This window comes from Grammomys surdaster, unplaced genomic scaffold (genome assembly GCF_004785775.1).
Source record: "Grammomys surdaster isolate TR1022 unplaced genomic scaffold, NIH_TR_1.0 201, whole genome shotgun sequence".
In the NCBI taxonomy this organism is placed as follows: domain Eukaryota; kingdom Metazoa; phylum Chordata; class Mammalia; order Rodentia; family Muridae; genus Grammomys; species Grammomys surdaster.
Window position 1 is genome coordinate 2,749,023 of NW_021604646.1, and position 26,350 is coordinate 2,775,372.

Genomic DNA, 26,350 nt, shown 5'->3' on the forward strand with positions numbered 1-26,350 from the left:
CATAGAGGGCATCTTAAGTCTAGGTTTTCACTGAGAGATTCTTCAACTCATTATGTTGAAGTACTTCCTTAAATTCAGCTTCACTTATGGTGTAATATATTTGTTCATGTTTTCTATTATATTCTGGTTGGATTTAAAAAAAAAAAGCAATCAGATGAACAAAAACAACTGGGGGGACAAGCCAGTAAGCAGCTCTCTCCTCCATGGCTTATACTTCAATTCTTGCCACTGGACCTCTATCATGAGTCCTTATTATGCCACCCACATAATAGATAGAATGGTTTCTAGAAGTATATGGTAAAATAAACCATTTTCTCCCGACGTTGCTTTTGATTATGGAACTTTCTCACAAGAATAGAAACCCTGACTAAGACATATCCGTCATCTTTGTTGAATATTCTATGTTTTCATTATGAAATTGTGTTAGATGTAACATGAGTTCATTACTACAAGACAATAAGGTAATATAAATTGATCCATTCCTGTCTGTACATGATATAATATTAGTTTATACTATGTAATCTTTGCTACACAGTGAGGGTAGTGTTGTGGGTGATCATTAATCAAGCCATACACTCATGTACTGTAGTCAATTGTGAAGTATATGTTTTCTACAGTTGGTTATTATTAATAGACTATAGTATCTGGATTTGGTACTGCAGACCTGTAATCCCAGTAACTTGGAAGATGAAGGCAGGCATACAATAAGTTTTAGTCCTACATGGTCTATAGAGTTAATTGCCTACCATGGCAACTTAGTGAGACCTGTTAATGATGAATAATCTTGACAGTATTCAGAATCATCCATGGGACAGGTCTTTTGGTGCATCCTGTAGGGAACTTGCTGGAAGGATAAACTGATAAAGATATATCTTTCTTCAGAATGGGAAGAACTTTTCCGCAGAGGCTTGAATATGAAGATGTATCATGAAAAACTAAGGTTGCTTGTGTCTGTTACCTTTCTCATCTTGATGATGAGTGAGTGCATGGAAAATCTTGTTCCTGCCTTCTTTTTCTGACACCAAAATCCAGTTTACTTGATCTTCTGATGATTAAATGCCAACAGCTATCAGGTCCTCAGTTCCAGATTGTGGGGGATGAGTAGGGGGAATCTCCAGGAAGAGACAAAGACCTGGTATAAAGGAAGCACCCAAGAATCAGTGAGAATGTTCTTAGCTGTGAGTCACAGCACTGGGCATATGGAACCTAGGGAGACTGACTGTAGCCAGGCAGGAACCCTGGGGAAGCAAAAGGGACACCAACTCAACCACAGAACTTTCAGCCCCAAATTTATCCTGTCTCAAGTCATGTAGAGAATGAAGTTGAAGCAAAGACTGAGGGAATGGCCACTCAATACCTGGCCCAACTTGAAACCCATCGAGTGAACAAGCACCAATTCATGGCACAATTAGTGATACTCTGTTATGCTTGCAGACAGGAGCCTATCATGGCTGACCTCTGAGCGGCTCCACTTGCCAACTGACTCAGACCGATGTAGACACCCACTGCCAAACAAATGGATGGAACTTGGAGACTCTTGTGGAAGAATAGGAGGAAGGATTGCAGCCCGAGAAGATAGGAACCCTACAGGAAGACCAACAAAATCAACTAACCTGGACCCTTGGAGACTCTCAGAGACTGAACCACCAAAAAAAGAACATATACTGGCTGAACCTAGGCCTTCCTACACATGTGTAGCAGATGTGCAGCTTGGTTTTCATGTGAGTCACAAACAACTGGAGCAGGGGCTCTCCTGAGTGATTGCCTATATGTGGGATATGTTCTTTTAGATGTCCTGCCTTGTCTGGCCTAAGTGGAAGAGAAAGAACCTAGCTTCACAGAGACTTGAAGTGCCAGGATAGAGTGATATTCAGGGTACACTCATTCGCTCAGAGGGGAAGGGGAGGAGAGATAGGGAAGTATTGTGAGAGGGACTGACTGGGAGAAGGGTGCAGTGAGCACAATGTTAAGTAAATAAAAATAAATAAATAAATAAATAGAAAATAAGAAAGAATAAATAAAATAGAAATAAAATATTGTATCTGAAGCTTCTTCTTAAAATAATACCTTACAGTGAGTGAGGGGTTAGGGTTATTTGATGATGTGGTAATCATTTGCAAACATATATGTATAGTTTTCAAATTTTGTCTTTGCTACTAGTCAAGCAAATATGTCATCAAACATAATCATTAGATAAACTGATAACTACAACGTTTTTTAGCAAAGGCACTTAAATTTTACCGTGAACATTCAGACACATATTTTGGAAATTTCCACACTTAATTCACAAGAAGGAACATAGGTGTCTGTCTAATTATTCAAATCACATAAGTAAGCTATTTAAATATTCTGTAATATTATGTTATTATCTACGTTTAGGAGTGGTATTAAATTAAAATATGAAATTATAATGGGTAGTCATAGCACGATGCTTATTTCATGTTAGGCACTTGGTATAAACTATTGAACATCACAACAAAAGAAGTATAAACAAATAAGAAGACCACACATGAGATATATTAAGAATTTGAGAGGTGTCAACAGCATCCCATTTCATAGTATGCAATGCTCAGCCTCACTTAGCACAAAGAAACCAGTTTAGAAGCCCAAAGAATAATTCCTCAAGAGGGTCCTATTCCAATTTAGTATGTGATGATTTCTGCAAAGTAAAAGAATTAAAGGTCCCCTCTCCCTAGTCTGTGTGTGAAATCACCAATACAATAAAAAGCTTTGGCTCTCCTAGAAAAATCCTCTTGGCAAGTCCTCTGACTCTCTGGGAAATCCAATACAAAGGTCTTCCAAGTTTTGTTAGTTTAGCCATCAAAAACAATCTAATGGAACTCTCAGGCTCCAGACAGAAATTAATCTGTGTGTGTATAATAGCAGTGTGGAGAGAACGGAGTGTGAGGCTTGCTAAGGAGACGCGCAATTCTTAGGAGAGCTCACATAACAATAACACTAAACCAGATATCTCCTTCTCTTCCGGTGCTTAAAAGCTAATAAATGCCAGCCCGTAAATGTCACTGCAGCTACATTCTCTGACAAATTCTGGCACCTTTATGAACTGAGTATCCATTCAATTTATTGAGCTGTATGGGTTACTGGTTACCTTATATATACACTACAGATTAATATGAGAAATAAGGCCAAGAAGGTGGCTTCCTTTCTGGTTTTCTATGAGTTCCAGATTAATAGGAAAATACTAGAAAGCATCCTAACACAGGGTGAATATGGAATCCTTTGTTAGAAAAATATGAGTATTTGAAACGTTTTTCTAGGACAATTCTTTCAGAGTATGGGAAGAGTTGAAATGGCTTGAAATGAACTCATCATGTCTGTAGGAGAGAAGAACAGGAAAAAAAAAAGATTGTTGTCTAGACCTTTTAAGATTATTTGTAATATGGGATATTTTTTAGAAAATAACTCTTTGAGATACAGTTAAATACCATATTAATTCACCCACTTAAAGTGTAAAACTCAGTGTTTTTTTTCCTTTGTCAATATTTACAGAATCACCAACACAACCAGTTTTAGAGCAATTTCATTTCTCTTCCAAAGACTATCTTTGTGCATTATCAGTTATCTCTCATTTCTCTTCAATAAATTTTATAACTATTTTTTTCTATTGCTATAAAATAGCTTTGTGTGTGTGTGTGTGTGTGTGTGTGTGTGTGTGAGAGAGAGAGAGAGAGAGAGAGAGAGAGAGAGAGAGAGAGAGAGAGAGAGAGAGGTTCTCACTGTGTAGCCCTTGCATGACTGGAATTCACTATGTTGACCTGTAGACCAGGATAGCATTGAAGTCACAAAGATTCTCCTGCCACTGCCCATCCTATGCTGGGATTCAAGGCATGCACCACTGTGTCTGATTACTTATTTGACTTACACAATTTCATATAATTCTCTTGATGACTGAGTTTTTTGTCTTACAGAGTTTTGACGGTTCTACAGTGTTGTAACATCTATTAGGACAGTGATGAATTTTCTTATTGAAGAGTATTTCTATTCTATGGATAAGATATTTATCTGCTCATTTGATATGGTTAGACTTTGGATAGTTGCTACGTCTTGCCAAAATGAATAATGCTGTTTTATGCATTGATGGATAAATTTTTATGGATTTATATATCTTGGAGCAGAATTGCTGTATCATGTAGCATGTCTATGGTTGGCACTTGAGAAACTTCCTAGGTATTTCCAGAGCAGCTATACCAATTTACATTCTTGTCAGCAGTCCATGGCATTCCAATGTGTCTATATTCTGTCTAAGACATATTATGCATCTTTTTTGTTAATCATTCTAGTTGATATGAAATGGAATCACATTTTGATTTTGTTTTACATTTTCCTTGTGGTTAATAACATTGACAATATTTTAATTATTCTGGCTTCTTGGATATTTTTTGAGGAAAATGCCTTCTTATTTTTTGCTTGCTTAATTTTAATATTAGCTCTTAAGACTTCTTCCTGTGTTCTAGATAAAATCATTTGTCAAATGCATGGTATTCATCTGTCTTTCCGTTCAGGTGTGTTATCTCTTAACTTTATTGACTTCTTTTTTGAAGCACCAAAGAATTTCTTCATTGTATTTTTTCAGATTATAATATAATTGCAACATTTCTCTCTTCCTTTTGTCGACTACAAAACTCCAGTACAACTCTCTTCTCCCTCATTCAAATTTATGGCCTTCTTTTTTTTTTTAAACTAATTGTTACTGAAAGCATTAAATGTATTTATATGTATTTGTATATGTATTCCTCACATACCCTAATACATATCCCTAATACATATTCCTAAATATAGCCTGTTCCGTCCTTATAATGTTACAAGTATGCATGTTTACATGGCTAATCATTTGGCACTATAAAACCCATTAATATGCTATTCCCTGGGGATGACTGCCTCTCCTTTTCCCAACATTCCTCACTTGCTTGAAATCTTCTGGATTTAGTATAGTTATAGTGACACCTTTGGAAATGGGTACAAATATGATTATCATAGAAAGAAATTCCACTTTAAGCTTAAGACATTTATTGTGCATGCATATTCTCATTTAGACTCAGTGTCAGCATGAAAAATACTACCTATATACTTATTATTTTATTCCACCATTAGTATGTTCATTACTTATATAATCAAATACTGCTGTGCTTGACCATTGCCAATCATGCGCTACTAAGCCATCACAAATGTTGAAGTTGGAATGCCTAGCATACAGCAGACACTCTTTAAAGCCTTTATATATCTTCTAGGCAAAGTCTGTAAAACTCAGTGGATTTTTTTATGATTATAGTCTTCATCTGAAACTTTAGAAATCTTAAAAAGTACTAACTTAAAAATATATAGTTCTTTAAAAATATACACAAAGAGCAAACAATAACACCTTGGCTCAGATTCAAGGCCGCAGAAACATAAATTTCAAGCAAAATATGTGAATACATATTAACATCACATATTGCAAAGATACCAACCACAGATCAGACATAATTATTTCTAACATTTGCCAGGTTAACATTTAATAAGGGATACAAACACAGACTAATGGAAACAGATAATAAGAACCATGCATGAGACAAAAAGTACACATGAGTCAGAAAATGGAACAGTATGGTATGCCAAAGCTTGAAGAGGTGGGATATGATGAAGAAATTATTCTTGGAATGCGAAAGAAGGGAAGCTTTCCAGGAGAACAGTGGGCAGAGGACAACTTCCTTTGAAATCACTTCTCTATTAACAATAAAAATATCCTCAATAGTAAAGGCTACAACCAAACCTGTTCTATACAGTATCATTTGTTTCCCCAAATCAGTGAGAGACAGTAGACATTCAGGGTTCATTTATTTGGATGAGTAGAAACACTGAAAAAAATGATATTCTCTTATAACCTATTTGTCATTTTCTTGACTTTCCAAAAGGCAAATTTGTCTGCAGAGTTAATATGTACTACATATAAAATGTGAAATAGCAAATGTTACCTCCTCCTCTCCTCTGCTTTCCTCCATTCTCCTTCCCAACTCCTTACTCCTCTTATTTTCTTGACGCTTCTTTGCCTTCCTCCATCTGTGTCCACTGCATGTGGTGTGTGTGAGTGTGTGTGTGTGTGTGTGTGTGTGTAGGCATATGTGTGGTTACATATGTGTCATAGTTCACTTGTAGAACTTAAAAGAAACCAGCATGTCCTTTCTTACCTTCCCACCTGTTTTTGAGATAGTCTCAGGTTGTTCAGTGTTACACATGACAAATGACTGAACAACAGTCTTCTGGAGCTTCCCCTATTCCTGGCTTCCATCTTTCCAAGCATTTGACATTCTTGCACAGAAAGTACTTTGCCTGAGCCTGCTTCATTATTTCCTAATAGTTTGTGAATACTGAAAATCACTAGAAAGTAAGGCACCAGTGAAGCAAAATTGCAAGGCCATGAAGAAGTTCCCTTACCCTTAAACAATGTAAGTAGAAGAACTGAAATTTTTGACTTAGAGGAGTAGGTACGTAGTGTGCATCCTAAGCTGAACATAACCAGCCCTGTCTTTTGCTTTTACAGACCCTTTAGTTGGATGACTTTTTTTAACAGTGAGAATGAATCTGTGTAATAGAGCATCCCTGCTGTGTCCTTTGTGATTGCTTCCTATTTCCCTTCTGAAAGAAAGATTTAGCAAATTGGACTTTAGGCTTAATTCCCCTCAGAAGATAGCACCTCTATATTTTTCCCTGGCAACTCTTTCAGGGCTACTTAATATACCATGAACCAACCATCATTTTATTTGTTTTGCAGTTACATTGTGTTTTCAAAATAAAATGGTTGCATACTTTTAGTTTGAGAAGTTTTACTAGGGGTTTTAACAGACTTTATCTATTTTCACAACACTGTTAATTTTAAGAGAAGAGGCAATGGTATTTGATGAGAGAGATATTGAGGGGTTAGCTCAGTGGAAACTTGCTTATTTCGTGAAAAAGTAGCCTCATGAAGTAAGTACTTCTGAAGCACTCCCAGCTTGAGATGTATCCAGTTTTCCGGAAAGATGTCCTGTAAATATTTTAAAACATAGTTTTTCTGGGTGGATAACTTTTCTGTAGGAAATTTATAGGAAGGATGACTCAATTCATTTCCTGTCTGTGTAATGACAAGCTAAGCTCTGGGCACTTGGCAGCATCAGTGCTGGTGTCAGGAGGCTATCAACTGGAAGTTCCTGAACCTACACATGCAAACCTTGTGCACACATTAGCCATCTTTTATATATTTGTATTTGCTCTTTAGTTTTTCCCATTTTTTATATTCCTTATATCAGTTATTCTAACAGTCAGACATGGTCTGACAAAGTGGGTAAAAATACAGTCATGAAGATCTGACTTTGAATCTCTAAAACTCATGTAAAGCCAAATATGGTGGTGCGTGGAATCCCAGTGCTCCAACAGAAAGATAAGAAGCAGAGAAAAGAGGCTCTTTGGGAAGCTTAATGGCAAACTAGCCTGGTATAAGGAGTAGTAATAAAGGGGGAAAAAACCCAAGAACTGTCCCCATGGCTAGCAGATGACTTTTATAAGCCCACTGTCACATGTTTCCTTATACACACACAGGAACATTTACATACACACACATGCATGAACATACATCATTTCATAAATAGGAATTTTGAATGTCACCCGCTCAGCAGCAAGGGGAGTGGAAATGGGTTGAAGAATTCTTGGAGGGGTGACTGGGAAGGGGAGTAGTATTTGGAATGTAAATAAATAAAGCAATTTTTAAAAAGATAAAAGAAATAGAACATAGATTAATCTAATAGTTAAAGAATTAATGTAATAGTTCTATATCCCAAGAGTTCCTCACAAATAATCCACAGGCTTTGCTGCTAACCATCCAGCACTTACTGAGGAGTGTATGACTTCTAACTTGGAGCAACAACATCTTTTGCAGAAGGTCTTTGAAACAATAAAGGTCTCTGACATAAGACACTGAACACGTTATAGCTTTATTAATGTATATCTTACAACTGACACACAAAACTCCCCATATATATTCATTATGCACACTTTCACAAGTGCATATCTATGTGCAGATCCTTAGTATCACCATAACTCAGAAAATATACATACGTAACACTACTCAAGATTTCCAAATTCTATATCATTCTTTCCTCCCACTTTTGTCCTGAGGCTTCTAAAACTACATAATTTTAGTTAAATCACAAAGTTTTTAATGGGTACACTGTATATGAGTAGTCTACAAACATTATAATTTATGACGTTTTTCCTATAATTTCCCTCCCCACCCCATTGGACCATTAGCTCCCTTATACACACTTCTTTGAAGAATCATTCAGTTTTATCCTGACATTTCTTTCATAGTAATATAAGAAAAAGGAATCATTAAATACCACTTCAGGTTTTAAGTGGTATTTCTGCAAATCAGTCTTTTTCTGATCTAAAAACATGGGCTTTTTCTTCCTGTTATACAACACAATGGCAACCCATGTTGCTCCTTCAGCCCTCTCTCTGTCGCCATGTCCCTGCCTCTTACAGGCTCCATTCCTATTCTCTTTCCACTCACTGTAAGTTGTCTTTCTACATTCACTCTCCTATGCATTAGCTTTGTAAAATCTCATTCAGTGGTTTCTATGACTACTTCCTTGAACTCAGGAGTGTGTGTACAAGCTTTCTTTCTAAAAATAGTCACAGCATCATGTGTGTCAACTCTGTGGCATTTTCCAGTTGAATTTTACCCTTGTGTAATTGATTAACATCTATGCAGTACTAGTATACTGTGACATCGGGGTTAAAAAAATCAGGTCTAATAAGTACTGTGTTATTATCTGTAACAGTACTGGGAAAGTGATGGGGCTTGAATAAGCAATTATTAAAGGAACAGATGAAAGTTGAAATTTTGATAAAAAATACGTACATGTTAAGATATAAATTAAATAATCATTTGAAATGAGAGTGACTTCTTGTCATTTTTCATGCACTATGGATTCAAGATGTGTGTTACTTGCTCCTTAATGTATTATTTTATTGAGAGAAGCAAGGGAAGAATATGAGAGAGCTGTCTAATGGTACTTTTCAAAGGCATATCAGCAGCTTTAAAAGGCATGGTGGTATGGCACATGCATGCATATAATCCTAGAGTTTGAGAACCAAAGATAGGATTGCTAAAACTTCAAGGCCAGTCTGGTTTCTTGAAACAAGTGCCAAGCAAACCAGGGCTGTAGAACAAGATTATGTTTCCATAGGAAAAATAAAGAATAAAAAGTACCAACAGTCAAACAACAAAAAAGAAGGAAAAGACAAAGAAACTCTTCCTGGATACCCATCAGAACTATTTGCTAAGAACCTATTACTAAATTAGCACATGCTGCTTTCAAGTTACAGACAAATCTAACTGAAAGTGAGCTGAAAAATTTCTGCTATTGGCTAGTTTTCATGGTGCTGAAAGGTAATATACAGAGGAAGAAAAGGCAGCCTCAATCTCATGCATTTTTGAACTTTATCATCTACAGTACCAACCTGCCTGGTAAGATGAACCCACTGGTGCAACAACATCAATATTGTTATAGGAAAAACCAACCACTCTCTTCTTGGACTTGAGGGTGTACCACAATAGCAAAAGATTCTATACCTGGTACTATAGACCTTGTTAATGACCCACAACTGAGTATAACTTAGACTTTAGGTATGAAACATTATTGATTACTTAAGGTGATACCAAGTTGCAATCTAAATACTTGTGTTCATAACCATAGAACAATGGTATGTTCATCCTTACCCTTAATCAGATAAGCCTCCTTTTGAGATGAATGTCGGTGAATACAGAGTTGGATTCACTCATGGTGGTGGGAACAAGAGATGGCTGAGTGTTCATGCCTGACCAGTATATGTGTACAGTAACATCTAAGGTTCACACAAATTTATGTAAGAGGGAGTAGAGAGAATGTGAGACCCCTGAAGATAGGGAAAAAGCCTGCAAAATTCTGTCTTTTGGTTATAGCACAGAAATTGTAGTCACAACTTCACAATACTATGACTTTGGCTATCAACAGTCAGCCATAGATCAAGGATCAGCAAAGGTCTTATAGGACCTCATTCTTCCCCTGTTGAACTACAACAGGCTAAAGAGGAAAGCACAGTCACTGCCTTCAGTTGTGAACACACAGAGGAGACTGTCAGGGTTCAATGGATATTTGCAAATCCATGACCACACTAATGCTCCTTCTTAAGCTCAATGAGTGTCAAAGTGATAATAACAATAGCAAAATATCAAGAATATGAAAATGATGGAATGAGAAAAGATAGAACAAATAAAAGGGATATAAAGGATAGTAAAGTAAGAATATATACTTTTTATCCATATGAAAATGTCAAAGAATAAACTCAATAAATAAAGAATCGTGTGCAGCTATTGGCTGGCTCACTGACAACCTCAGTGAGTCCTGTTAGAAACCACCATATTTCCAGTTAAAATAACCCTGGAACAATTTCAGAAGTAAACACGTATAACTACTACCTAACAATTTAAGAAATCTGACTAGGAAATAAAAACTGCACACTGATGATGCTGGCATACGCAAGCCAAGAGAATGGTAGCTAAATATCAACATTTTGTGCACAGTGTGACCTTATCTCAAGAACAACAAAGCAAACACACACACACACACACACACACACACACACACACACACACACAAACCCCACACATGCACTAAAACTAGTTTTGTGCAGAGAAATATAGTGTGGAGTAATAGAAATGGTATTTATTCTGTCATGTTCTGTCAACTTCCTAAATGTCTCTGACAGACTCCTCCACTGTAAATTGGAGGGCATGGCACCTGTCAACAAGAATTAGTTACAAAGTTAAGTGAATGAGTTCAGCTAATATTCTGTACTGATTACTACTATGCATAACATTCCTTCTCCCCCACACACCCAAAAAAAATAAACCAAAGGAAGTAAGATTTTCCCATATTACTTGATTATTTTGGCTATCAACAGTCAGCCATAGATCAAGAATCAGCAAAGGTCTTATAGGTTTCTAATTCTCAGAAAAAAGAAAAGAAGCAGCAACATATACACAAAGCACATATTCACAGCCCTGTGTAATGTGATCCAAGGTGGACTGAAAGATGAATGGGAGAAAGCAAAGAAAGAGCAGGAAGATATACTACATTGGCTCTAAAGTCAAAAGCCACAAGGTCTTTACACAAGAAGCACATGAGCTCTATGACTCACTTCCTTATCCTTTCTATGTGAAGATTTAAGTATATGGACCCTCATACTGTGTATCCATGAAATCAATCTGAAGCCCTGTCAAAAGGACTGAAGACTATTCTTCCTATCCATGTGTATCTTCTAAAACTCTACCAAACAAATCACTTAATATACAGAATAACGGGGTTTAAAAGACCAACTCAACATCAAAGCCATGTAAAGACACTGTCAACTTAGTGCATTTTCCAGGTTAAAAAAAATGCTCTTAGAGCATTTTAAGACTTCAACTTCTTTGAAGGCATTAAAGCATCCAGTTTGAGAAAACAATAACTTCACATACTGTAATTAATTTATATTGCTTATCATAACAACATGATTTATATATCAAACTGAGGGTAGAAAGCTGCATGGCCTTAATTTTAGAAACCACAGAACTCCTCTGCTTTCTTTTGAATTTGCAATTTACATGGGAACAAATAGTTGACTGTACATACATATATACAAAGCTAGCTTCAAATAAAAAAAATGATTTTGACATAAGCACACCCACAACATTTGTTGACATATGAGTCCTCAATATGATAATTCCTCTCATAAGTGACAGAATTGAGAGCTTATTTTGCTTTTACAAAATTACCGCCTCCTAGCACTTAAAAAGAACTAAGGTAACACAAATGCATAAAGAGTGAGAATGTAATTACAAGTTAAGTGCTATGGCAATTTACTCATTATTTTTATGAAGAGAAAAAATTTAGAGAGCAAAAGGAAGCTTAACTTAGAAAACAAATAGAAACCCCCTTTTCAACGGAGTAATTAGTATAGAATGTAAATGCATAGACAGAAAACTGGCAGATACTCCGGGTAAGCCACAAGTATAATGAAATGTAGGGCCTGACTCTACGTTATGCTATAAGTAGAATTATTTTAGGAGGTTTCAACACAGTCTACAGGTTTCAATTATGTTTTCTTACTTAATAGGATGATTAAGAGTTCAAGTTTATTCTCAGATGCATAGTAAGTTCAAGGGCAGCCTAGACTATGTGAGAAACAAGTAGCAGGGCATGAAGGCAGGCCACAGAAGTAAATAATGAGGAAAAAGGGAAAGAAAAAGGAAGAAAAAGGAAGAAGATAGAAAGATAACGATGTCTTGCTGGTATGACTTATTAATAAGGCTCATATCACTGACCCTGCATGGTCACCAGCATTTCCTTGCTACGTTGAGTACACCGTGCAGAAGAATAAACCACGATCACTTAATCTTGGCCATATATTATTAAACGTGTGTGCATATTTCCATACAGTAAGAGCACAATTGACTCATGCTCAAAACTTTTGGAAGAATTTGCTTAAAAATAGAGACCTAACAGTATCAACATTACAGATTGTTTTGCCTGTGGGAATAAAGCTTTGCATAATGTACAATATAATAATCTGTCTCTAGGGTTTTCCAAGGAACATATTCTCACTCACTGAATTTCTTCTTGATTTATAGTTCTATATCTTTATGTTTGGTGAAAATGTCTGACCCATGATCTCTTCAAACACAGAGTGAATTAAGACATTTCACTTTACATTGCACTGGGAAGGCATATTGCCTATAGACTTAATGCTTAGATTTGATGTAGGCCACCCAGGCTACAAATTTTGTTGCTATGTCTGGTGTCTTGTAAATAAAATTGTTTTTTTTTTAAATACAGAGAGATGTTTGCTAACAAATATTCTTTAAATCACAGTGGTACTGCTTGCATGTTACTATGAAGGATACTATATTCCATTATTTTCTGAAAGCATTTTCCCTGTTCCCACAGAACCCTGATAGAAATCAGTGATAATTCTCCTAGTGATCAGTTGAGGTCAAAGCAGATATGGTAGAATCATTTTAAATAGGGGTTTTTACATTATAAATGCTATGCCTATTTATTACAAATCGTTAGCAAGGTCAGAAGATAAAAGTGTATAAAAGAAAATTGAAACATTGTCATTCCTACCTACAATCATGGCAGGCTCCATTCATTAAATACACTTTGAATTCTGTGATATGTAGCTTAAATGTTTTCTGAATGCTCTTTTACATGGTTCATGTATACATGTTTCATGACACCCTAGCATCTGGACTAGGTATCTTAATTTTAAGTTATGAAAATAAAAAAAAGTATAAGTTAAGAAAGAAAATCACAGAGAGGCAGAGTGGCATGCTATTATTTAACACCTTCTTAAAAACCTATTCTGTCGAGTAAACATTCCGCCCACAAAGGGCAATACTTAATGTGCATCTGTCATTGTTTTATTATATTGAGTTTTACACTCACATATTTATAGACATGTCTACGCTCATAGTTGTAGAATAAATTATGTGTCAATATAATTTTCAGGATAACTTTTTATTGGACACAATTATTTTATCATTGATAGTTTTGCATATCCTCATATTTGACATTTCTGGCTAGTACAGTGTTTTAAAGAAAGTACTAAAGCTTCTTATGCCACCTACAGAATTCTGGTTTTGCTTTTTTTTTCAACTTTTTTTTTTTTGACCTATCCATCAAGCATTCTTTGAGGAAATATTTATTCTATATATTTTTTTCTGAATGGGCAATGCCAGGGGTACTTCTAAAGCCATGTAACTACCTAGTGATTTAGAACATAAGATTCTTGATAACCCAGGTCCATGTAATACCTCACTATAAGCTCTACAGAACTAACATAACTATACACCTATTATATTATTTCCTTTTGAATGCAAACAAGGATAGAGAAGTCACATGCATTGTCTTCTCTCTATATGTACCTGGAAGGAAAATAAGTAAATGTTCAAGCTGTCTGTCTTGTCAGTGCTGCTTAAGCAGTTGTCATGCAATTCATCTTACATGACTGGACAAAGGTGACAAAATATAGCCTGCTGCACAATTTTATTAAAACCTGAAACATTACTGTATGTAAAAGAGTATTGTTTCAGTTTCATGGTATTTCCAAAACTCCCAAGAGAAAGTCAACTTTAAAAGGAGAGAAAAGTTAAACTCCTGTTTGGAAGTACAACATGGAATCAGTAATAGTGTCAAGGTTTGTTGCCTGCTCATGGGATGGGTCCCAAGTTGGGCTGCTCACTAAGTGGCCTTACCTTTATTCTCTGCTAATATTTTGTCCCTGCATTTTTTTTTAGACAGGAACAATTCTGAAATAAAAATATTGAAAATTTGTAGGTGGGCCCATTCTTCAATAGTTCCATTTGTAGGTGGGTCCATTTTTCAATAGTTCCATTTCTCCACTGTTGGACATTTTCACTAAAACCATCCCCACTGAGTCCTGAAATCCTACTTTCTGGAGGTTCATGCAGCTCTACAGCCCACATTTGCTGAATATTTCCATTCATTGTCCTGGCCTTCTGGACTTCTCTCCTGTTTCCCCCCATACTTGATCCTGCCTCCCTTTTCTTCTCCCCCTCCTCTTTCTCATCCAGTTCCCTCACTCTTTCTGCCTCCCGTGATTATTTTGTCCCACCTTCTAAGTGGAATTGTAGAATCTACACTTGGGCCTCTCTTCTTGTTAAGCGTCATACAGTGAATGTGTTATATCATAGGTTTCTGAACTTTTTGGCTAATATCTGCTTATCAGTGAATTCATACCATGCTATCCTCTGAGAGGCTTTCTACCAGCAGCTGACTGAGATAGATACAGATACTCACAGTCAACCATTGGACTGAGGCTAGTGACCCCTATGGAAGTGTTAGGGGAAGGACTAGAAGAGCAGAAGAGGATTCCAATCCCATAGGAAGAACAACAATATCAACTAAGCTGAACCCCTGGGAGCTATGAAAGACTAAGCCACCAACCAAAGGGCGTACATGGGCTGGTCTGTTGCCCCCAACACATATGTACCACAGGACTGCCTTATCTGGCCTCAGTGAGAGAAGATGGCCTTAATCCTCTAGAAACTTGATGCCCCATGGAAGGGGAATTCTGGCAGGGGTAAGGTGGGGATGAATTGGGAGAGCACCCTCTCTGAGGCAAAGGGGAAAAGTGATCAGGTAGAGAACTTGGGGAGGGAGACCGGGAAGAGGGCAAAATTTGAAATGTAAATAAACAAAATAATGGCACAATAAAATAAATAAATAAATAAATAAATAAATAAATAAGAAAAGTTTGATATATTTCAAGCCCATTATTGATGGCCACATTACTTTGAAACCTAAGATAGTAACCATGTCAAAATCAACAGCAAGTGGTTGATCTGTACAGCTATGATGACCTGCAAGGTTCTAAGAACACAGACAATGAACAAGCAAACAAGGTCCTGCAGTCCCTGTTGAGGGAAGAGTTTCAATCCTCAAGACATCCTACATGGCCACATGAGCTCAGAGTTTCAGTGCCTTCCCATATGAAGCTGAGCTTCAAACTTTTAACAAATGGTGATTTTGGGAGAACATTCAAGATCCAAATTTTGACAGAGGAAAAGCAACTATGAGTACATGAAGAACAAGATAGCCTTCAAGTGAGGTGTAGAAGAGGAATTACAAAAGAGAAATTACACCTAGAATAAATTTTTTTCTAATGAAACCATGATGCATTGTGCTAATGATAAAAAATCCCTTCTGTTACTACAAGTTAAATCTTCTTTTGGTTACAAGAATATATACTATCACCAAGCACAGTCACACAGCAAAGACCCATGGAGGCACAATTCAATCAGGCTTCATCCCATTATCATTCACCATTGGGGAAGAAGCACTACTACACAATACATGCTTCATTATACAACATACAAATTAAACTACCTACTGCTTAGCCAATTTTTAAAATTCAACATAAATAACTTCTGCATGCAGGGCCTGATAAATTATTATATCTTGATATGTACAGAAATACAATTTAAATCATGATTGAAAAAGTCAAGTGAAAATCTGACAGCCACAAATCCAATTTGATCTTATGTAATCTAAGAACCTGCTTATATCCAATCATTTGATGAAAACTGACAGTTAACTGTTTACAAAGCACCACAATTTAGAAAGTAGTTCTAGGAGTGATAATAAAACTCAACTACTGCCTTCCAATTTAGCAAATAATTTAGCAATATTTAGAGAAAAATGTTAGTGTTCACTGCAGATAAAATTATGGCTTGTGGAGTATCTAGAAGTGTTTTATTTTTGAAGAGAACGTATGCTTGTCAATTTCAGTTGTAAGATTGATTTGAGTAGATGTTATTAACAGGCTGAAATAGAGCTGGAATACTCTAAACTATAGAAGTTTGTTCTTTACCCTTTGGATTGAGCATTATTTTTCTACTTAGATCTAAAAATGACCAGGGAGGGTATGATATTAATTCATTTTATATCTTTTAACTAATTTAGCATTTTGGTAGAAAAAATAACTTTTTAAAGCACTTAATGATTTTAATTTTCAGAATGCTAAGTAATGGATTGAATTCTCTTGCTTCCTGGATTGACAATTTATACTCTTCCCTTCAATAAGAAGACCATCCCAACTTGAGATCCATGTCATGCACAAGCACCAAACCCACGCAACATTATTACTGATGTCATGTTGTGCTAGCATAAGATGTCTGTCCTCTGAGAGGTTCTACCAGCAACTGACTGAGACAGATGCAGATACTTAAACACACAACAATTGGACTGAGGTCTGGGACTACTATAAAATAGTTATAGAAGGACTGAAGGAACTGAAGGAGATTGCAACTCAATAGGATGAACAACAGTGTCAACAAATCTGGACCCTTCAAAGCACCCAGAAACTAGGCCACCAACCAATGAGCATACATGGGCTGGTGAGTGGACCCTGCTACATGTATAGCAGAGGACTACCTTGTCTTCCCTCAGTGTGAAAGAATGTGTTTAACCCTGTAGAAAATTAATGCTCCTGTGGGTGGGAGAGCACCTTCTCAGAGACAAAGGGGAGGGTTGTGGTTAAAAACTCATGGTGGGGAGACCAGGAAGGGCAAGCAACATCTAGAATGTGAATAAATAAAATAATTAATAATAATAATAATAAAAAGACATTTTTGGGAGTGCTTTCAAGGTACTGAACGTGGTGTCTTCAAATATGTTTCAAGTATAGCATCACAGCATTATAACAGGTTTCTCAAAAATTTTGGCTGGGCAGTCAGCTTTTTCCAGTAAAGTAAGCATCATGTATAAAATATTTAACTGAACAGCAAGTACCTGTCTTTTACTATGAGGTAGATATGTGATAGTTTCTTAAAATATATTTAAAGTGAGGAATTTATGTTAAAAATACAAAATCAAGTCCACTTGTTGAAAATGAGAGGTTATTCAATGAGGAACTATTTAGCATCCAAGCCTTAGAACCTGAGTTTGAATCCCAACAACCACTTGAAAAATATAAAATGAATCTTCCTGGGTAGAGAAAATAAAATAGATTTTGTTGGTGGGATTGCTGAGGGTGGTGACTGGAATAGGAGAACTCAGGTGGGTAGGGGAGAGGAGAAGAACAGAGAACACATAGGAAGAGATAGCTGAAATGGGGAGCATTTTAAGTACCTTGTGAAGATTCTAGCAATGAGAGATACCAAGTCTGAACAGAACACCCCCAGTATCCAGGCAAAGCTCCTAGTGGTGGGACTGGGGTTGCATTCAGTTTAGTTGTTGGCTGAGGGGGTTCTATAGAGATTCCCAAGTAAACCAAGGCGATGCTAGTACAGAGATTTGTTCTCTGAAAAATAACAGGTGTTCCCCAGTGCTGAAGAGAATATCTACAATATCTATCATGAATGTGGAGATGTCAAGCTGGTGCCTGCCTGGAGTCTTCACTCATATGTTCTAGTCTTTTTGGTATGGGAAGATACTCAGCAAGCAACAGAAAAAGAAAAGTGGGCACCAATCCAACCACAAGACTTTTGACCTACAATTTGATCTAAAGGTGTCTCAGAACTTGTGGAAGTGGCTAATCAGTGTCTGATTAGCATAATGTTTATTCAGAGATGTTAAATGTATATTAGAAAAATTGTAGACCAATAGGGAAGGTATTACTGGCAGCAGACTGTAAGGCCCTTTTAAAGAATTAGAATGGGCTTTAAATATCATTAATGTTTTTAAGGTTTCCTATCTATCTATCTATCTATCTATCTATCTATCTATCTATCTATCTATCATCTATTTGCTTGCTTGTTCACTCACTCATCTACATGCCTACTTATGTAAATACATAGATGTGCATGAATGTTTTGTTTGCCTTCCATATATGACTGTTCATCACAGGTGTGTTTATAACTGTAGAGTTCACAAGAAAGTCCAGATCATCTAGTACTGGACTTACAGGGGTTTACCAGCCACCATGTGTGTTCTAGACATTAACGCTAGCTCCTCTGCTAGGGTAACCAGTGAGCCTTCTTTCTAGACAAAAATAATAATCATTTAGCTTAGAATTCTGGGAGATAAGGTTGATTGAGGGTATGAAGAAAGTGACAATTAAAATCATAGATGCCTACCCTTTGGTTGTGGTTGAATAGATCTTCAAGAAATTCTTCATAACAGTTGCTGCATTTCTCTGCAGCCTTGTTTATTTATACTAGGATCATATATTGTATTCTTTATATCACTATACATTGCACGCCCCTTGTGTCTTTTCTCTGCTCAACATTCCTTAGTCTTTGTAAAATCTAGTTTTATTCTTTTGTCTAGCCAAACTCAAAGGGAGCAGATATAATTTTCAAATCAATTCTGAAAGAGGAACTTTCATATACTCTTTCATTCTATATCTGTCCTTCTTTAGAGCTTGCAGAACTGCTTTAAAAACAAAAAAAAAAATGTAAGAGAATCAGGTGGTTGGAGCAGTGTGAAGTTTTATTCTTCTACTTTCCATCAGCTTGCCTGTAAATGCAAGACCAAGACAGTTCTAGGCTGTGTGCAAAAGCATCCTGTTTCACTGAGGATATTTTTTAGAACATACTTACAGATACATAAAAAAATGGGCATAAATGTTATACAGTATGCATTAGTACAATTGTAATTCCTTACTGCTAGGTTTAATTAGGTATACATACTACAATCAGCAAAGCATTATACAATTTTAGAAATAACTTAATAAAACCGTGTGCCTGTGCACATGCTTCTCTTTCAAGACATCCTCAATGTAAATAGGATGTAAATGTAAATGTTTACTATGAACTTACAAAACCATGGAATATTAAATGGACCCAAATTGGATAGATTTTAATCAAACCTTGTATGATATGTATACTATAAGTGGAGATTTGATATTTCTCTTTTGTTAGGAAAGACAAGGGGTAAAACCTCATCATGTCCATTTTCTATCTTTACCCCTATAATCAGTTATACAATGTTAGGTGAGTCCTGTGTTTTTCAAATCTAACTCAATGAATTATACAAGTGCGAATTAAAATCAAGGGATTGAGAGATCATAGCTGTGGGGATGTTCAGACAGATTGACTCTTGGGGCTCACTGGACAGCTCTCTAACTGTTAACTGTCAGCTACCAGTCCAGTGAGAAGTGGTGGATCAAACAATAGGTGAGCAAGTAAACCACGAAGATATCAGAATTTAACTGTAGTTTTCCATAAGCATGTGTGTAGACATACTTATGTATGCATGTAGGTAACAACACATACACACACACACACATTCACACACATACCCTACCCACAAACACACACACACTCACACACATGACCACTTCTGTTAACTGTGGGACATCTAGGATATTCTCTTTAAAAAGCTAGCAAACATTATTACTGTTGATCTAGACCTATCAGTAAAGTAACTTTTACATGTAATTCGTGACTAAATCATATATTTGAATTTTCAGAAAACCTATAAATGAAACTTAATTTGTCAATCATAATCAGAGAAATAATCAAACCTACTTGCCTTCAAGTCAAATTATCACTAAATAGCTTTTAAATTGTTTATAGTATATACCTCATTGTTCCTTTTGCTATTTCCAGAGCAGCACAGAAGTTATCTGTGACAGGTTAATGCAACCTCAACCAAGAGTTATCCACTGATGGCCAAAGACTCCTGACTGAAGGCCACCACTCCACATTTTGGTCCTAGCATTTGTTGCTTATATTTTCACAACAATTTTAAATCATTTTCATATGGCTAAAATCAGAATCAGAGTTGTACATGATAAAAACATTTAACTGCTTATACTTATTTTTATTTTACATGTATGAATATTCTGTGTGCATGTATGTCTGTGTACCATATCTGCGGCTGGTACCTACACTGGTCTGATTGAGTGTGACAGGTCTCCTAGAGCTGTGGTCAGAGATGATTTTGGGTGCTGAGAACTCAACTCTGGTTCTCTTCAGTAGCAGCAAGTGACCTTAATCTCTGAGCCATATCTCCAGTCACTCAAAAGTTTTAAATACATAAAGAATGTCAGATTATCTAATTAATAAATAGTCAATGAAAGGAAGGATCAATTATGTTGTTTCTCCAGAGAGTTGAGAAATAAAATATTCATAGTATCTGAACCTGCAAGTATCAACAATTTCAAGAATAGCTCTGCACATTTTTTCCAACGAGTAATTTTCTCACTGTATATTATACACCTTTGTTTCGGTGATAGTGAAACTTTTAGAGCCATTTAACGCCAGTGAAACTGGCATGGGAACAGTTACTTCAGACTTTCCTCCATCTTGCTGACCTACCTCAAAATCAAGACATTACTGCATTACTACCTGGTGTTTAAAAATATTGTAATGTGAAATCATTGAATACATCTCATTGGACTTCAAATCATTGAATACATCTCATTGGACATCAAATCATTGAATACATCTCATTGGACATCAATGACAAATGACTCTAACATTTTATTTTACTTTAAACAAAGTCTGATAACAACTTTAATGCTGTAATGTAGTCATGAAATAAATTTCTTTGATTAAAACAAAGAAATTATATGCAGAAACATTGGAAAAGCCTGTTATTGCCTCTGGTATTAAAAAAGTGTGTAAATGAATGATAGATTCAAACAGCTATCTTGAATATTGGTAAAGATTTGGTATATGGTCCTGAACATAAGCCATTTCAACAAAACCAGGTGGATTTAGCTTTTTGATTCTTTGGTTTTTGCTTTGCTTTTTTGGTTGCTTGTTTTTTTGTTTTTGCTTTTGCTTTTGTTTTTTGACAGCATATGAGTTTGCTGTGTATGTGTGAAATTCACATGATTTTGTACCTGATTTTAGATATGACACATTTCTCTTTGTGTGTGTGTGTGTGTGTGTGTGTGTGTGTGTATGAGGGTCATACACAAACTATGTTACTTGGAGGCCCTCTGTTTTAATCAGAGCATCATCATCCTTACTGTTAGTCTTAGATTTGATTCTTTCCTTCTCCTTAAACATCTCTTTCAGACACTTAGCCAGTCATGAAAACTATTCTTCCCCATGCTGATAAGCACTACATTCCTGATATCACCAATTGTGAGTTTAGAAGGCTGACTTTCCTCCACATCTTACTAACCTGTATCTACTCTCCTCCCTCTGCCCCATGCCACAGTATAGGAGTTATAAGAACACACATAACCACCACTTAGTCCTCCCTTGCATTTTATGTTGTATTCGAACTTTAATTAAGATGCTCATGCTCCAACAACAAGCACAATGAAAAAATAAGCCATGCTTCAATGACCTATATATTTAGGGTTTTTAATGTGTTCAGGATTTTGGTACTGATCTCAGCTCTGTGACTTGCTTTGCTCTGTAAAGTAATCTCATTCTTAGCATTGAGAAAAAATGTAATAATAATGCAAAATGTTATGTTAGTGCCTGTTTCTCTCTAGTTCATAAAAAATAACATTTCCTATAAAGTATATACAGGGAATATTGCAACAGAGTTGCAGGATCCATTGAATATCCAGTACAGTTCACTTTACTACTTTTTAGGTTCCATCACTCACCTGTGTGAAAGGCATGTTATTAACAGCTTGAGACTGTGACTCTATAGGTTGGTTTCCTGGGCATGTCATAATTATAAGTGCTAGGGAGCGCTCTGTCCTCCATTCTATGTTGCCTACACTCAATAACTTCACAAAGAACATAAAAGTCTAAGTCATTTGCTTTATACTGGATGAATTTGGGTGTAATTTATTCATCAATACTCTACTAGGCTTTATGCTATATCTGAAACTTCATATGTAATCTCACTTTTATTTTGTTTATCCTTTTGACACCAGGATACCCTTCCTTTCCTTTTAGACTTACTAGGTCATTCTGTGACTGTTTCTTTAAATAAATCAGCTATTCGGGCATCTTTTGCCAGTCTCTGGTTCTGAAAAACCCCATCTCAAAATGGTTAGAAATATTAGTGCTTAGTCTTATGTGAGGCTGTATTAGGAAGTTGGCCATGGAGGCATCACTACCATATGATACCATTTGGAAGCAAAGGTGACTCAATTTCAGAGGCAGTTATCTAATTTCATGAAGGCTATTAGTAGACTGGGAAAAGACTGTGAGTAGGAGGGTAGAAAAAAATAATTGATCCAGTTTAGAAAGATGCCAGCATCCACAGTGAATTAGCCAAAAGGAAGTCAGATAAAAATGGACCCGTGTTCCCCTGGAATCCTGTAAGGAACAAAAGCAAGGATGGGGATGAGTGATCTCAGCATCACTTGTATAAACTAGCCCCAGTGTTTTCAGGACAGAGCTCTAGGCAAGACAGAGTATGTATGTTTATATCCTATACTTCTCATCCAGGTGCTTGAGAAATGTGGCAAATGAACACGAGATAGCCCGGGGAAAAAGAATTGAGAATTCAGTGTATCCTAACTCTACAAGCCCATTTTTGCCCTATATCTACACTGATGTTATTTGAATGTTGAAGATTCCTCATTTTTACTATATAACTTCTTTTTTAGCTTCTCAATAAAGACCTTTCAGTTATCATTATTCCTAAAAAATCTTTTCAGTGCAAGCTACCTCAGGTAAAAGACCTGTACATTTCTAGCATTAGGCAATCCCATCTACCTGTGTTTGTGAGAGTCAAATTCTAGGAATAATACTGTCATAATTATTTCATGGAGACTTTTTTATATTTTCTCTGTCCAATATATTTGCATACATAAAACAAAGAGAAAAAACACATATGACTTGCTACCAGGCTGTTAAAACTAACAAACAAACAAACAAACAAAATACTCCATGCTAAGCTGTAACTTGCTTACTTTGTAGGCTCAGTGAAGCCTATTTCATTGTAAGTTAACAACCTAGAGCCCTGCAGGGCTATTTCAGTAACTAAATGTATTCATGATTGAAGCCTCTAACGATGCACTGATCACAGGTTGGCAGCTGGGCTGAATGGTAAATGCATGGCCATTTTCATTTTCTTTTTAAGAAAATTGTGCACATTCATTGGGTCATTTCATACAAATTAACTACTATCTCCACCAGTACACCAATCAATGTGCACAGGCTCTATCATTGCAACAGCCAATTTGAATATGCATTTGGAGCAAAAATATACATTGGCAAGACTGACGTGACACTATTTGGGCTGTAACACAGCACCACCATCCACACTAAGCATGTATTTACTCTGGTTCTCACAGGGGAGTAGCTTACATGGACAAATTCCTGAAAATAGGCCAACCTGAATATTTTGAACCAACCTAAGTGTGACTATTTTGAGGAAGTCTAAAGATCTAAGAAGCAATGTTTTGCAAACAAGAGTGGATGATTTCTGGCTTATATTAACTATTTAAGCAGGATATTGTTTCTGAGATGCTTTTTTTCCTATTAGATTGTCTTAACAATTTAGGGAAATTTGGTTTAGCACTGTTAAGACATCAAAGTCTATGAGATATGGATCGCGAAAAGAAAGCATAGCCAAATGAAAGGTGAAATAGGTCCTATTTTGTAGCAAGATTGATGAAATAGTTAGAGATGGCTTGAATGCACTTTTAGGTGTCACATGAGTTTACACATATAGGTAAGAAAGATTTCAGCCTGCTTTAATCCTCCTCTAACATGTCATATTTGAAATGGTAAATATGGAGAGGCAATAGGCTTAAGAAAACAAAACCAAATGAAACAAAAAAACAATTTGTAACCATTTAATGTGCTGCACTGCCCCTACCCCAAAGTAATAAGCAGAAGAAAATAGTTATAGATATTCCATTTCTCTCACTGCTCAGTTATGAAAAAATGTATTTGGTTGCCTCCATTTTTCAATATTATGCTAATGGAATGCAAATAGAAGTGGTAGAAAGAAAATCTGGATAGCAAAATCAGACTTTCTGCTGGGCTCAACATCTAAGAAAAAAAAAATCCTTGATACAAATCTCATTTTCTGTGTGAAGCAAGAAGGTTAAAGTTTGTATTTAATCATGGATTGGACTTGCTACGGCTCTGAAAAGTCATCATGAAGTATTGCTAGCATGGGCACATTTGTTGACCGGATAGTAGCATAAGATTCAATTTTCCACCCTTTGCCGTTCAACACAGATAAAAGAAGGAGTGAAATGTATAAATTCTCTTTCCAAAATGATATTTCTAGTTGATAACTTGCAGCTACATTACAGTCTCAGTTCTCAGCTTTCCAAAGTAAGTGACTATATACATATATACACATAATATATATATATATATATATATATATATATATATATATATATTTAAAAAGTTGGCAAAAAATTGCTAGCCACACATGTTGCCTTTTGTCTTCAAGTTTAAGCACTTGTGGAGCTGTGACGGTAGGACTCTTGTGAGTTTGTGGATAGCAAGAGCTATAGATAAACTTCTCAAATATCCCCCAAAATAAGAAACAATTAATTAAGAGGGCAGCATGCAAATTCTTCAACATCCAACTTTGGAGGCACTAAATTGAAAAACAGTGAAATATAGTAAATTTTAGTAGAACTTCATTTCAATGATGCAATGTTACTTCAAATCCTTGTGGAAACACACTTACGCCACCGTTAGAGTCAGTCACATACACATAGACATTGGTCAGGAAAAAGTGAAAAGAAATGCAGAGAGTTGTTGCCAAGAGCAGGTAGGTACAGAGAGGAAGCAGAGGGATGACTGATAGTTCTTTTAATAAAGACTCTCTCTGGCTATCAGGCAGGAGTGTGGAGAAAATGAGAATCACCATAGTTAGACTGATAGAGCAATCTCATTTTAAAGACATCTGATTTCAGTTGTAGATATATTGCTGTAGAATAGCTACCTCTAATTGATTTCTTACAATATTAAATTCTATCCTTGTAAGACAAGCTCACAACTTGGTTTTATGTGAGAATTGAAGACAGGGATAGCTATCATTTATCTGTTAGCTTGCATCTGTACGGACATCCTTTGCACTTCTACAAAGAACGGTCACCAAAACTAATGGAGAAATGCGTGGGTTTGAATTTATAAATAAACAATTATTGTGGGTTTTTATGTTGACTAGCAGAGTACAGCTGTTCTAGGGTAGAATGCTTTTTTTTTTGGTAACAGAAATAGCATTTTCTTTCTATTCAAAATTATAAACACACCTTATGTGATAAATATACCATATTCCTCCTTTTCTTATATAAATTTGATTGATGGGATTTCTTTTTAAATTCCTAAGGACATTCTTAATTACTATTAAGCAAAACCCTACATCGTACTTTTAATGGAAAAATGTCACTTTGAATGTTAGACTGTTGTTTGCCAGTGTCTGTATCTATCAGCCAAGGGATCAGCCCTGACTTAACTACGTAGACCAGGCAGGTCCAGATTTTGTACAGATCTGACTGTTTCAGTCTCCTGGGTCTGCTATGTTGCTGTGTTTTAGTTCTGATGCTGTGCTGTGCCTGGCCATGTCCCAGTCCCTTTGTTTACAGGGATAGAGGTTTCAGCCTTCCTCAAGATTCTGACCACTGAAGAGAACTTATGGTTGCATTTTTTAATGTCTTATCAACTCCCATAGGATAATGTTTAAGTTAGTTACAAAACTTTGATTATACAAAGGCAGGATACATAAGAGAATTGTTTTTCTTAACTGACAAATACTATTGCAAATGTATATCGTACTTAAAAGTGTTCATAATTCTTTCATAATTGTTAAAATTTCATTCAATATATTTTTGAAAAAACAGCCTTTTATTTGATGAAATAGATAAATTGTAGATAGAATATCTTGTGTGTTGTATGGATCCATCTCCTGATAATTAAGAAACCTATGACCTA